General features: G+C 44.2%; 1 protein-coding gene across 5 annotated transcripts in view; it reads right to left on the reverse strand.

Moving 5' to 3' along the window:
* HECW1 (HECT, C2 and WW domain containing E3 ubiquitin protein ligase 1) overlaps window positions 1-12,305 on the reverse strand; it is a 398,524-nt gene that overhangs the window by 185,164 nt on the left and 201,055 nt on the right. The window lies entirely within an intron of this gene.

Below are 12,305 nucleotides of genomic sequence, written 5' to 3' on the forward strand. Positions count from 1 at the left end.
TATGCTTGTGAAGGGGAACACTTGCCATTTAATGGTCAGGTCAGGGTACGGAAGGTTGTCTACCCCTTGGGTGTTCCCCTTTCTCACTGTGTGAGGTCTGTCCTTTTAGCGACTCAGCCATTTGGCCAGGTCACACGTTGAAGTGCACTCCTTTCGGGACACACAAAAAGAGTCTAATGATGTGGAAACCCTCAGAAGTGATCACGTGATCAAAGATCACTTCAGGGATCCTCCCTTGGGTCAGGATGTTGGGGTCTGGACCCTTACACTTTCAGGATCTTCCCTAACAAGGGCCCCCTCTAGGGACAGCTTTCTGTCATTGGTCATCTCTTTAGAGGTTGGCAAGGGAGCCCTGGCCCACCTTGTTCACCTGGCTCTGATCCAGGGCCCAGAGGTAGGCAAGCTAAGATCAGTCCTTGGGGTGCTATGCAGGTGCCTCCCTGGATCACTTCCCTCCTGCAGCAGGGTAAAATAAAGAACTGAACATAAACTGAAAGTTTCTGATCTTCAAAAGCAGTGGCAGATTAGCCACTGGGACAATTGGGTCCATGCCCAGGGGCCCTGGCCAATTGTGGGGTCCCACCCACCAGGCACTCCTGCAAGCCCCCGTGCCCCGACTTTGCTCCCCAGAAGGAGTGCTGGGTGGGGAGTGGGGGGAAGCCCCTGCACCCCAAACCCATTTCCCCAGCAGGAACACTGGGGAGGGAGCGGGGGACTGCAGGTGGGAGGGGCCCCCACTTACGCTGGTAAAGGGCCCCACAAAACCATAATCTGCCTCTGTTCAAGAACTCAGGACACAAAATTGTTCCCCTCCACTGTCTGATGCACTCCGAGCTGCTCTGTTTCCCTTTTTTAAACTTTGCATCCAGCTTGTGCAGGCTTTGCAGATGTGGCAGGGCAGGGATACCTGGGCCCTTAACCCCTTCTCCTCCAGTGTGTGGTCTGTAATCCTCATGACAAAAATTTAGATTATGAAGTTTTCAGGTGCTTAACCAGAATCAAGTGGAACCTGTGTTGGAACAACAATTCTAAGGGATTGGGGGAAGTCTTCTATTTCCAGAGCTTCCATTTCAAATTAATTATGTTCCACTGATTTTTAGTACACTAAATACTCTGTGCATACCAACTGTCCTGTTTCCCTGGGCATAAGGCTTTTCTTTACTGCATGTAGCTGGTACTTAGCCAGAGACACATCTGATGTGTGATGCTAATTCTTTTGTTCCCTGATATATTACCCACAATCCATCCCAGGACGCAAAAAGGCATTGACATTCAGCGCATCATTTGTATTAATAAAGTTGCCCCTTGACACAAATGCTCTGTGCCAATTGTTTCAGAGCGGTCTAATCAGTGTGCCTCAGGGCACCACTGAAAAGAAATCACGATAGAGAAATAATGTGTCATGCCATCCTGATGAAACAGACAGACTGTTTAACTAAAGGTGCCTATTTACTACACACATACAAATACTTTGCACCTTATTCTTTCCATCCTTCTCAGATGTGCAGTCTTCAAAGAGACACACAAAATACTCAAGTGGTTTAGTGTGTTAGGAGTACAGGATGGTATTTAGCATTTACCTAAATTAAAATACATCAAAAATCTAAAACCACTGTCAAACCCAATTCAGATTAGATTTGTTTCCTGTAGGTCATTTGAAGTTTAACTCAGGGTTGTTAAATGCTTTGAGTTCCTCAGATGTCATGTGATATAAACACAAATTGTTACTGGGCCCAAATGTAGATGGTAAGACATCTAAATCTATATTTAGGAGCTTGATTACCCTTTCTTAGCACCTAACCTTAGGTACTCAAGTTTGAAATTTGGGACTTTTTTTTTCGATAAAAGTCATACTGGCAGATCAGGAAGTTACTCAGGGTAACAAAATATCTGGTGACTTTTTAGTTTGCAAATCAGAGGCATATTCCACTTTGTTAAGAACAATAAAAACCACAGGGACAGCACCGTGTCTACATTTTCCTAAACTGTAACTAAGAAAATTACTGTTGATGCAGAAAGAGGTTACTTTTTGTATTTCCATTCCACCAGTTTAAGATAGCTCTGTATTAAAACATACAGACATGCTTCTTTTAAGTGGTAGGACTGTACAGAAGGCGATGGCGACAGGCATTTGGGCCACATAGAATTGAACTGACCAAAAAGAAAAAAAAGATTAGTCAGAACTGGGTATACCTGTCATTTTATCTGTTGATGTATTTTAATTTTCTGTATATCAATGCTACACACAGCTAGATACAATGCTACATTAGTAAGTGATCTCACTTACTAATTTTCTTCTTTTTTGAAAGATTCTATGAATTTGAGAGATATTCCCTATGCTTTCCATAGAAGTCAATTGGTATTTAGGTGCTTTGCTGAATCAGGACCAAAATACTGCTGGAACTGGTAATATCTGTGAAAACAAACAAAAAGGACAAACACCATAGAAACTAGTTTTCTTAACTTTTAAGCAAAATCTCTTCCCCCATTTAAAATATGGGAAGTGCACAGAAAAGGAAACAAGGCTATTATTAATAATGCAGTGACTATAGTTACATCGCGGTTACACTCTGGCTATGCCATTTGATTCCACCAATCCATATAAATGGAAGATACACTATCTGAGAGACTGATTATGATGTCAATACAATGATCTTTATGTATCTGGATTCTAAAAAGTTCATGTATTACCAAGATGGTAATAATAAGTAATATGGACAGAGAGTTAACCTTCAGGTTATAGGAATCAGTGGTAACTAGAATATAGAAAAGCATAACTACAAAGTGTAATTATATTACACCAGTGGCTCAACTGCAAAACCATTATGGGACTACTCATGTGACGAAGTGTTCCCTAGTACTTAAGTACTAAGTGTTGACTAGGCAGGTCCTACTGTACTTCTTTCTTTTACTTCAGATCAGTTTACTATGAACAGTTATTTTACACCTTCTTAATTCCAGACCCCATAAACCATTTTTGAGATGCCTGCCTGTATTGTTCTTTGTGCACTTTCAGAAAATCTTTCACAAAGAGACTTCAAAACAAAACACCCCCTAAAGTAGTTTTACAATCAGTTTAGTAACTACTTTAATTCCAGAGGCACGCATTTTTATGTTGTACCATTTTATGGTGTTACAATGCAGTAGAGGCAAACTGTAAACACATGAGGCAGCTGAGGTCTATAAAAGCATTGCAACTATTGTTAAAGTAAGATAATATCAAAGGAAAACAAAAAGGCATTGCTACTTCAACACACCAGACTGTGGTTTAAGATCATGGGAACTTCTTCTACTCAGTTTTCCAAGCCTTAGAAAAATGGAAATTTGGCCCCGTTCCTAAGAACTAATTGTCTTAACTTTAAACTTCCCAATATGGGAATTCACCTTCTCATAGAAACTATTCCCAGCATATTTTTCTGCCTGCTGGCCTTTTAAATTTTGGACTGACAAGTTGCTGAATCCCTGTAGGTGCCATTTTGTAGCAGACTGCTACAGCCACTTATCCTTCCAGCCAAGTAACCATTTTTTAGCTCTAATTATTTTTTTCCCTTTAATTTTCCCTTTCTTTTCTAATACCTGAGTAAATTACACCGGCCTCTTTGCCCTTCCTCCCTCATGCACCTGCAAAGGGAACAGGCTGGATGTAAGGGGTACTCTGATGCCACTTACTTTGCAGGTCAAACTGGCAGCTGCAGGAAGAACTCTGGCTATACTTTTTAAATATATAGAAAAGGGCCCCTCTTGTCACATTCTCTCATATCCCTGGTGGCTTAAGTAGGCACAATGCCTCAGGCATAGCTGCTCTGGTAGCACTTCTCTTTCCCAGCAGGGTTGAACCTTGTAAGAGGCATAATTTGGCCTTGTATTTGTAAGATATGTTAAAAAATATGCTTGACTTGCATTCTTCTGTGTGCTTAATTGTAATGCCCTGATAATGTATTTTACACAAGCCTTTTTACATAACCTTAACTGTTGAGCTGTGTCACAACTATTAAGTTAATCTCCTTTTCTTGCCTCCATATCCTATGCTTCCACACCTATTGCTCTGAAAGATGCTATATTATTAATTATTATTATTATAGCTATCCTGTGAAAAGTGTACTGGTGATTTTACTGCTATGGTTAATATGAAACTGTAGGGAGGCAGCATGGTCTAGTGGGTAGCGTGCTGGGCTGGAACTCAGAAGACTTGGGTTCTAGTTCTGACCTGCTGCTGACCTCAGACAACTCATAGAAATGTAGGGCTGGAAGGGACCTCAAAAGGCCATCTAGTCCAACCCCCTGCACTGAGGTGGGACCTAGTAAACCTAGACTATCCCTGACCAGTGTTTGTCTAACTTGTTTTTAAAAGCTTCCAATGATGTGGATGCCACAACCTCCCATGGAAGCCTGTTCCAGAGCTTAAGTACCCTTAGGGCCTGTCTACACTGGCAAGTTTTGTTGCCAAAATCTGCCTTTTGGCAACAAAGCAGCAAGAGTGTACTCACTACAATGGGACTACTGTCACAAAAAATGCCCAGTTTTGGCAACAAAAAACTTCCACCCCATGAGAGACTTTTGTCTTTTCCCCTCCCTTTATTGTCGACAAAGAGCCAGTGTAGACACTGCTGATTGTTTTGTCGACAGAACTGGCTTCCACCAGTATCCCACAATGCCTGCCCCTGATTGCTCTGCTCAGTGTTTTGATCTCTGCTGCCCTGCAGGCATGTGCCCCTCCCCTTTCAAAGCTCCGGGAACTATCTGTGTGTTGCTCCCTTTGGGGAACAAACAAAGAGCAAATCATTGGAATGCTCCTGTTCTGCCCTGCGCTAGGAACACAGCATCAGGCAGACGCTGCTGCCGGGGGAGGGGGACAGACTGCTGTGCTGCTTTGCCATTCCTCAGCACAGAGAGCTCACAGAGCTACTCATGATGCTGCTCTCAGCAGCTGAGGGGGCTGTGGGAGAACTCCGGGAGAGAATCCCAAGATACGCAGCGATCAGCTCTTCCTTCCCACAACACTGCACTGTGGGATACATACATGATCTGTTGACAGAGGCAGCAAGTGTGAACACCCTTTAGTGATTTTTGTTTTGTCAACTTTTGGGTGTTGACATAAGTTTTTTCAATAAAACTTGGTAGTGTAGACGAGCCCTTAGAGTTAGAAAGATTTTTCTAATATCTAACCTCAATCTCTGTTTCTACAGATTAAGCCCATTACTTGTCCTACCTTCAGTGGACAAGAACAATTGACCACCATCCTCTTTATCACATCCCTTAACATATTGGAAGACTGTTATCAGCAGGGCCGGCTTTAGGCCGATTCCCCCGATTCCGTGAATCGGGCCCCGCGCCTCAGAAGGCCCCATAGTGTCTGGAAGAGGGGCCCCACAAGGTAAGGCCACGGAAGACAACTGCTGCCGAAGAAGGACCCTACGCCGAAGTGCCGTCGGAAACAGCAGCGACTGATTGAGCTGCCGCCGAATTGCCGCCGCTATCTTCAGCGGCAGCTAAATCGCTGCCACTGTCTTTGGCAGCATTTTGGTGGCAGCTCTTTTGAATCAGACCCTGCATGTCCTAAATCCGGCCCTGGTTACCAGGTAGCCCCCTGAGTCTTCTTTTCTCAAGACTAAACATGCCCTGTTTTTTCAACCTTTCTTCAAAAGTCAACTCTTCTAAATCTTAACTCATTTTCGTTGCTCTCCTCTGGACTCTTTCCAATTTGTCCACATCCTTCCTAAATTCTGGTGCCCAGAATTGGACATAGTACTCCAGCTGGGACAATTACCTCATGTATCTTTATATAATACTCCTGTTAATACACCACAGAATCATATTAGCCTTTTTTGTAGCTCCCTCGTATTGACGACTCATATTCAATTTGTGATCCATTATAACCCTCAGATCATTTTCAACCGTACTACCACCTAGCCAGTTATTCCCCATTTTGTAGTTGTGCATTTGATTTTTCCTTCCTAAATGAAGTACTTCACTCTTGGCTTTATTGAATTCAGGGGCGGCTCTAGCAATTTCGCCGCCCCAAGCACGGCAGCACGCCGCGGGGGGTGCTCTGGCAGTCGCCGGTCCCGCGGCTCCGGTGGACCTCCTGCAGACGTGCCTGCGGAGGGTCCGCTGGTCCCGCAGCTCCGGTGGAGCATCCGCAGGCATGCCTGCGGGAGGTCCACCGGAGCCGCGGGACCAGTGGACCCTCTGCAGGCACGCCTGCGGGAGGTCCACCGGAGCCGCCTGGCGCCCTTCCGGCGACCGGCAGAGCGCCCCCCGCGGTGTGCCGCCCCAAGCACGCGCTTGGCGTGCTGGGGCCTGGAGCCGGCCCTGATTGAGTTTCATCTTGTTCAATTCAGTCCAATTCTCCAATTTGGCAAGGTCATTTTGAATTTTAAACCTGTGCTCCAAAGTCATTTCCCCTTCTCCTTGCCTCAATTTCCCCATCTGTAAAATGATACTGATCTCCTTTGAAATGTGCTTTGAAAAGGACTATAGAGGAGGTAAGTATTATTAATTAGTTTTATTATGAAGGGAACCCACATCTTATACAATAAGACATGAAGTAAGAAGAATGAAAAGCAAACCAGAGTGTTTAAATGGTGTATGAAACAAGGGAAAGAATGAGAAACTTGTCCCTTCATACACGCAAACTCACTTTATCATAAAGACTTGGTTTAGAGCTTAGTCTTCCAAAGCACACAAAGAAATGAAACAGGACGGTTCGTTATCTAGTGCTCACCAACGGCCCACACTCAACATGACAGCAAATAATGCAAATATTTACAGCAGGAAATCCTCAGTAATGATCAGTCACCACCAAATGGCAGTTAACTTATCAAACGGTAATCCCTGCCGTGGGACAGACAGCCGAGGCGGCAGTTCTGCACCAGCACAACACTCAGAAGGTCTCTCCCAATCGTTAGCTCCAGTTTACATGGTTCTGCCCTGATGCTAAGTGTGTTTGACTAATGCCATGAGGGGTCTATGCAGACAAGAACTGTGGCACTAAAGCTCTAGAGGTTAGGCCAACAGTGTTTCTATGTATCTAGTATGTACCTAATGAATTCTACCAGTTTAAGGGGGAGGTGGATTCATCCTGAGGTTATACATCCATACACCACTTTTTGTTTAATTGTGATGTATCCGATCTGTGTCTTCAGACTGTAAACTCTTAGGGAAAAAGATTTCCTTTTTTGTGTAGTATGCTGTTCATTGTGGTGCCTGTTTATTTTAATGCAAAGGGGGCTAGCCCCATAATTAGGTTAAATCATTGTCACATTCTCAGCCTTTGCCACTAGCCTGATGCAGCTTTCCTGCTGCTTGAAATAACTGCTCTTGAGTGGCTTTAAAAAAATGGTTATTTAAATCACTGAGCTGAGCAAAAATTAACTGACAGAACAAATGTCCATTTTTCCAGTATGGTACTTGATGTAAAGTCAAATGTACAGTTACAGCATTATGACTAAAAAACAGCAGCAACAACATACTGAATATTACAGATATCACCAAGTTGTTCTATTCTACTGAGTGTAACTCACACATACTATTATAATGAGCCTGGCATAAATGTTTAGCTATACAGATCAAAGCTGAAACAACTAACTGGGGTCTTTATGCTGCCCTAAATCCATGTGTAGAGCTTGCACTGTGTGTGAATTGGGCGAAGGATATAGCTTTTGGATCCTAATTATTCAGACTCATAATGGTGACTCACAGGAGATACACCCTGGGAGGACTTTTAATTGGCAAATGAACTGCAGGGCATCCGAATCAGCAGAGGAAAATACAATAACTGGGTTGGAGTGTGAGGTGATAAGTTCAAAGGTAATAAAACATACACCCTATACAAATATGAAAAGTCACCAAGTCTGAAGTACAGTCAATGGACACGTGAAGTAATGATGTCCAACTAGCATAGCAATAGCTTCCTCTTTGGGGGATCAGCTTTTTTTTTTTTTTTAACTTTAACTCTGTCAGCAGCATTTGTACTGAACTCCACCTGGAAGGCTCTAAGACAATCTGCTTGGGATAGTCAGCATATGAGTATGCTAGTTGTAAACATTGTATCCAGAAGGAAACCTGTATCCAAATGCCTTTAGATAGTCATATGCTCTTGTGTGATCTTCTTTTCAAGCTGTGCGAAATTTAAAAAGTCTATTAATCTAAAATAAGCAGCCTCCAATGACACACTAGGATCCTACTGAGCTCCAGAGACTAAGGGTGAAATTGTAACTCCACTGAAATCAATGGCAAAACTCCCATTGACTTCAAAGAAAGCAGAATTTCACAGGGCTCTATCTCTAATACCTATTTTACAGATAAGGTAGGCAATCTTCTCTGCTTAGGATTGTTTCTCACACTGCACTTGGGGTCTAGCCCTTACACAGCTGGTAAGACTCCTATTGACTTCAAAGGGAATAATTCCTGAGCAAGGACTTCAGGAACAGAAATCACAAGCAAAACAGAACATGAGTACAAGTCTTAGACCGTGATCCTATTAGCTATTCCATGAGGGCAGAATGTCTGCATTCATGATGCCGTAGGAGGATCGAGGCCTTCACTTGAGTTGTGGCCTAGTTCATTGGCTGCTTTGTGACACTAGAAGAGTGCAAAGCAACTGGATCAGACTGGTGAATCTTGTCTGCAGAATTTAATTCATTGGTCAAGCGGAAGGGCCCTGCCCATCAGTCCATGCCTGTATAAGTAGTCTCGTGGACTTCAATCAGACTACATATGAAGCTAGACAGTCACAGTCCTTACTTGGCCATGCAGGGGAATAAGGAGAGCAGGGCACCCTCTTGCTCAGATTGTGACTCCAGCATGGCGTGGACAGTAGGAGCTACTCTCCTGATACACCTCATTGGTGAACAAATGGACAGGGAGCGGTTAGAGAGACAGGGACCAGAATGATTCCTGGCTGTGCACATGCTACTTACCAGCCCGAGTAGTTGACAGTGTACAAAATGGGAAGTAAGCTAAGTGAGGGGCAAGAAGGGAAGAAAACTTGACTTTCTGAGTCACAATTCATTCTCTGATCTGTTCCTGGGTGGTGCATCTCTGTGCTGCCCCTGAGTTGGGGCTGATGTAAGGTTACACTCCAACCCATGATGAGTAAGTGCAGGAGGATAAGATCCAGAAGAGTTAATTGTTATTTCTGAAAGCCATTTCATTAGCATATCTTTTTAAAAGAGTGTATGTCTTAAACCTTATATTGGTAAATTATTTTCTCTCTTTTTCCACATTTTCTTTAAAAAAATGCAGTTAACTGAAAATGAGAGAGCTAGCTAGACTGATCTATTGATCTAATCTATCTGGGATCGTTGGGCTCCTCAACCCCACAGTCTCTGCTGACACCAGCATTTCCAGCTCCAGCCCCAATGTCTTTGTCTTTGAAGTAGACAGGGTGAGGACTGCAACTTCTTTCACAACTCTGAGAAGCCTATTAGTTTAAAATTAAAAAAAACCCAACCCTTTCCAGACTGAATGAGCTTTCTGGTCTGTTAACTTGTACTAGAAAGGTGTATGTGTGTTTTCAGTTCAAACAGCTGGCTTCTTTGAGTTTCCAGCATAGAAGACACAGGGGATGGGGTTGAAGTTTGAGCTGACAGTGGTGGTTTCAGCAGTGACTGGAGGTATGAGGTTCACAGGTAATGGAGAATCTACACATTACATTTTTCTCATGCTTTTTTCTCTTTATTTGGGTGTATCAATGTGGTAAGTCTATTGAAGTAAACAATGTCTAGCTTGTTTGGTTGTTTTCTCCTACTTAGTATTAAGCTATTCTATTCCATTATTATGCTTTGAACATATTATGCATTATTGTGTCACATACCATACAACAAACAGAAAAGAATGTAAGAACTGATGATGTGTTACAACTTGTTGGTCTTTTTGACTCAAAGCCTGCAAAGGATCCTGGGATATGAACACAAATGATTCTGGGGCATAGGATGATGGTAGAAAATTGAAGTAGATGTTTTTGCTACCCAGATGGGAAAAGGTTGACCTCCCCCCTCTAGAACACAGGGCGTAGCCTCTGGTATTTAAAAAAAGACGGAACATTTTTTTTAAATCTATAATTGGAGGAAGAAACTTCATGATGTGTAAGGATGTGTGCTCTGTTTCTTTAAATCTGTAGCATAAAGTCAGTCAGGAGGGGCTGTGGAAGTACTGCATTCTCTGATTGTTACTAAGGCCTGGTCTACACTACGCGTTTAAACTGGTTTTTGGAGCATTAAACCGATTTAACACCACACCTGTCCACACCAAGAGGCCCTTTATATCGGTATAAAGGGCTCTTTAAACCGGTTTCTGTACTCCTCCCTAACGAGAGGAGTAGCGCTAATATCGGTATTACCATATCGGATTAGGGTTAGTGTGGCCGCAGATCGACGGTATTGGCCTCCGGGCGGTATCCCACAGTGCACCACTGACCGCTCTGGACAGCAATCTGAACTCGGATGCAGTGGCCAGGTAGACAGGAAAAGCCCCACGAACTTTTGAATATTTCCTGTTTGCCCAGCGTGGAGCTCCGATCAGCACGTGTGGTGATGCAGTTAAAAATCAAAATAAAGAAAGAGCTCCCGCATGGACCATGCGGATGTGATCGCTGTAAGGGCAGGCAAATCTGTTCTATCAGCGCTCCGTTACAGAAGACGAATTAAAAAACATTTTTAAAAAATCTCCAGACAGACGCCATAGCAGGGACTCAGCGCGCTGCTGCGTGACAAGCGTAACGGAAAGCCAAGGAATCAAATGGACGCTCATGGACTGGAGGACTCAAGCTATCCCACAGTTCCTGCAGTCTCTCTGAAAAGCATTTGCATTCTTGGCTGAGCTCCAAATGCTTCTAGGGTCAAACACAGTGTCCGCGGTGGGTCAGGGCATAGCTCGGCAATTTACGCACCTCCCCACCCATCCCCAGAAGTGAAAGGGAAAATAATCCTCTCTTGACTCTTTTACATGTCACCCTATCTTTACTGAATGCTGCAGATAGACGCGATGCTGCAGCACTCAATAGCAACATCCTTGCTCCCCCCCGCCATGGGTGGCTGATGGTGCAAAACGACTGGTACCCATCCTCATCATCAGCCTATTGGCACATGGGGCAGTGCAAAAGGGCTGGTAACCATGCTGACTAGCATCCGTCAGGTCGATCAAGGGCGCCTGGCCCTAATTTTTCCTGGTAGATGGTACAGTATGGCTGATAACCATCGTCATCATAGCAACAGGGGGCTGAGCTCCGTCAGCCCCCACCCTTCATGTGTAAAAAAAGATTCAATTGCCCCTGGACTAGCAGAGGGATGCTGGGCTCCTCTCCTCCACACTCCTTACTGTCCTGTCTGGACTATCATAGCAGCTGGAGGCTGCCTTCCACTCATTTCTCACTAACAAGTCAGTGTGTCTTATTCCTGCATTCTTTATTACTTCATCACACAAGTGGGGGGACAATGCTACGGTAGCCCAGGAAGGCTGGGGGAAGAACAGAATCAACAGGTGGGGTTGTTGCAGGAGCATCTCCTGTGAATAGCATACAGCTCATAATTTCTGCAAGATCTGACACAGAGCAGCTGTGCTCTCTGATACAGTTGTTCTCTAGTACACTTGCCCATATTCTAGGCAGGACTGATTCTATTTTTAGATACCAAAAAGGAGGGATTGACTCAGGGAGTCATTCCCAATTTTGGCTTTTGCGCCCCTGGGTGATCTTAGCCAGGGGCACTTATGACAGCAGCAAATGGTGCAAAAGGACTGGTAACCATGATCATCTTATTACCAATGTATGGTATGGTAGATGGTGCAGTATGGCTGGTAACCATCTCTGCTGTCATGCAAAAGCAAAAGCATGCTTCTGTGTAGCGCTGCTGAATCGCCTCTGTGAGAGGCATCTAGTACACATACGGTGACAGGCACAAAAGGCAAAACAGGCTCCATGATTGCCATGCTATGGCATCTGCCAGGGCAATCCAGGGAAAAAAGGCGTGAAATGCTTGTCTGCCGTTGCTTTCCCAGAGGAAGGAGTGACTGATGACATTTACCCAGAACCACCCACGACAATGATTTTTGCCCCATCAGGCACTGGGATCTCAACCCGGAAATTCCAAGGGGCGGGGTAGGCTGCGGGAACTATGGGATAGCTACGGAATAGCTACCCACAGTGCAACGCTCCAGAAATCGATGCTAGCCTCGGACCGTGGACGCACACCACCGATTTAATGTGTTTAGTGTGGCCGCGCGCACTCGATTTTATACAATCTGTTTTGCTAAACCGGTTTATGTAAATTCGGAATAATCCTGTAGTGTAGACGTACCCTAACTCT

This window comes from Mauremys mutica, chromosome 2, assembly GCF_020497125.1.
Source record: "Mauremys mutica isolate MM-2020 ecotype Southern chromosome 2, ASM2049712v1, whole genome shotgun sequence".
In the NCBI taxonomy this organism is placed as follows: domain Eukaryota; kingdom Metazoa; phylum Chordata; order Testudines; family Geoemydidae; genus Mauremys; species Mauremys mutica.